This window comes from Ailuropoda melanoleuca, chromosome 10 (genome assembly GCF_002007445.2).
Source record: "Ailuropoda melanoleuca isolate Jingjing chromosome 10, ASM200744v2, whole genome shotgun sequence".
Classification (NCBI taxonomy): Eukaryota; Metazoa; Chordata; class Mammalia; order Carnivora; family Ursidae; genus Ailuropoda; species Ailuropoda melanoleuca.
In genome coordinates, this window is record NC_048227.1 from 85168229 (window position 1) to 85171320 (window position 3092).

Genomic DNA, 3092 nt, shown 5'->3' on the forward strand with positions numbered 1-3092 from the left:
TGGGTGGGTGGAAGCGTTTTCTTTCCTGTAGCTGGGCTATCAGCCTCTCTAGAAGAAGGCCAAGATGATTCCTTTAGTCATTGTAACTTGGTCAGAGATCCTTCCTGGGGGAGAGAAAATGATTATGAAGATTGACGGCCTAGGCAATGCAGTAGAAAAATGCAGCACCTTTTTAAAAAAGTAGTCCACTGACTGGCTGTGATGCCAGTAGAATTGACGAGGTTTTCCTAAAGCTGTTTCCATATCTGTTGCTTTATTGAAGTCCAAAACTTTTGGTTGTGGAGTTCGGGAAGTTTCCTGGAGTGCAAGCAATTTACCTCCCCTCTTACTTACTGTAGATACCTAGGGCAGAAGGACATGGCCAATTTATAGCATGATCCGTGGTATATAAAAACATTTTCTAAGAAGGAGCTTTCTTCTACAGCCATTTCAGAAGCACTACTATTTTATCTAGAAGGTGAAGAAATACTGAGAGCAAAGCCACTGTTGCAATCTGTGACAGGGTGGGTAGATGATTTGTCTCGTTTGTGCTTGAGGGGTTGGCCAACAATGTTTGTGGTAATTATAACTGGTTTCTTGCTTAAAGGAGAAGGTGAAAGGGCTTGAGGAACACCTCTGTATACTCCACGCTGTATACTCCACGCTGTGTCGAGGACTAACACAAAAAATAAGTCAGATGAAAAAAATAAGGAGGAGGAGAAAGGAAATCTTTGTCAACAAGTAGATGTGATGAATTAAGTGGATTTCCCATTGGTAGGAATTAGGCTTATTCATTCTTCTCTTTGATTTGGTTTTTAAATTTGCATCCTTCTGTTAGGACATTGCTCTAGTTGTTTTCTATCCCTTTCTCTGAGTGTGCCTACTCCCACTGGGTTGTGAACTACATGAGGGTAGGTGTTCTCTTTTTTTTGTATCCTTAGCATCAAGCTGGATACAGAATAGTGTCACAACAAGTGACTAATGAATGGCTGAAATTATTTTTTATATTATAGAATTTTAATTCTAAAACAGTCATTTCCCTGGGAATGGGACACCCCTGTGGGTCATCTCAGACAATTTAGGGGGTGAGTAGAACCAACAAGCTGACCTGAGTAGGGCTAGATTTTTGACTAGTTGAGGAACGTAACCTCTTTTACCGTAAACTGACAATCTGAAACATGAATATGGTGAATTTAGCCAAAGATGATACCTCGAGGCAAAGAAGGGTACACAAGATTGGAGACTATTCCAAGAACAAGATTCCAGAAAGAGACATGCTCCTAGCAGGGCTGGCTTCCTGGGAGTGCAGCCTGTGTAGTCACATGGAATTCTGTAGTCAGAGGGCCCAGCATGTGGTCTGTGGTGTCCTAATGCAGTCTTGAAATTCTTAATAATTTTTGAACAGAGACCCACAATTTCACTTTGCACTGGGCCCTGTAAATTAGGTAGCTGGTCCTGGCTACTAATAAGGTGATGGGAGCCACAAGAGCCAAGTTCAGAGAAGCTGCACTGGCTCGTATCTGAGAACAGCAGGGGAAGAAGCAAGCACTGGTTGTAAGTAGAACTCATCTTACCTGGCCTCTGAGTGTGTTGCAGGCACTGCATAGGGCAGATTTCCCAGAAGGGTGAATGATAGGGCCACTGGTCAAGGAAGGAGAGGGATTCTCCAGGGGATGAATGTTCAGTGAGTTTAGAAGGAAGACACTTTTATCTCTGGGGTAATGGGACAGACAAAAAGGAGGGCTTGCAGGGCTGGAAGAGTGGGATAGTCTCAGGAAGAGTGAAGACATACCTGCAAATACACTGAAGTGCAGTGAAGGAATCTTTAGATATTTCTATTCTCTGTCCCCAGATAGGGCCCCACAGGAATGCCAGACTGATAACCTGCGAAGCCCCACACCAGGGACAGATACTAGGATGTAAGTTGTGGAAGACACTAAAAATCCACAAAACCTCACCCTCCTTTCTGAGTATACTAGATAGAAAGGAAGTCAGTAATTACATGCCAAGGAAAATAGCTAGGAAAACTCTTAGATTTCTTGAGTTTTGGGGGTAATTGTTTCACATTTTGTTGTCATTAACCCATCTACTTCTCCATAGTAATAAATAACACTGTCTTAAACTGGAAGGGCCTGTGTGCTATTCTGGGCTATAACAAGAAAGGGAGGAGGTGGGTGAGTCACACTGTGCTCTGCAGAATACCCTAGGCAGAGCCTATCTTGGAAAGAAACACATCATAGGACATAGCGTAGAAGGGCACAGCTTTTTGTTTTGTTTTGTTTTTCGAAGGTTCACTATCTGGAGCCTATAAGGACTGTGACAACTGTGACACAGCTGAGGATGAGCAAGAGGAAATTAAGCTGCATGGAAGCTTTATGAGGTTCTTCTCCTGGAGGGCAATTCCAGACATATTCAAGTAGGGGCATTATCCAGCCTCTGAGAGATTCCAAGAGATTCCCAAGCATTCAAAAAATGATGGAACTCTTATCTCAATCAAATAAAAACACACATATCATAACTATCTGATAGTGAGCTCTCCGCTGGTTGGGAGGAGGTGGTCATGCATAAACCTGGGGTGGTCATGGGTCTACATGCTCTAGCTTCTCAGAGCAGGCGTCCAGATATGATAGAGGACCTGCCAGGATCACCAACCTCACCCGATCCCTGCTACTCTGATGGTTCATGTGGGAACAAAAGTTGTCATCACAGGAACTGCATCTCTGGGACCAGGTAGGAAAAGGAAAACATTTAAGGTTGGGTGGGACTTTTTTTGTCTTCTTCCGTTTGTGGTCGTGACTCTGGAAGAAGGCGGCAGGTAATAGCTGGTTACGTAGAAGGTATCTAAAGGAAAGAATTTGTCTTCTGGAACATGATAGGACTGTCAGTAGGATGAACTACTGAAAATGGAAAAGGGCACTGGATCAAAGTGGAGAACATATTTAACAAAGATGAATGGATAAAGGGCAGTGAGAAAAACCAAGACCAACTACCAAGTAGGTAATAAGGACAGTGGGCATGCCAGAGAAAGGGTTTGTATAGTGGAGGTGGTCATTAGTAATTATCACCCTTTCATTTATTCAACAAATAATAGAGATGTTCATTAAGAACAGTAT

The 3092-nt window shown here is 43.0% G+C and overlaps 1 long non-coding RNA gene across 1 annotated transcript in view; it reads left to right on the forward strand.

The window, feature by feature from the left end:
* The window catches only part of LOC117804003, a 5972-nt gene extending 3351 nt beyond the window's left edge, over positions 1-2621 (forward strand). Inside the window, exon 4 of the long non-coding RNA XR_004628153.1 lies at positions 2269-2621. This is a non-coding gene — a long non-coding RNA (uncharacterized LOC117804003). The remainder of the gene's footprint in view (positions 1-2268) is intronic.
* Positions 2622-3092: the final 471 nt, after the last annotated feature.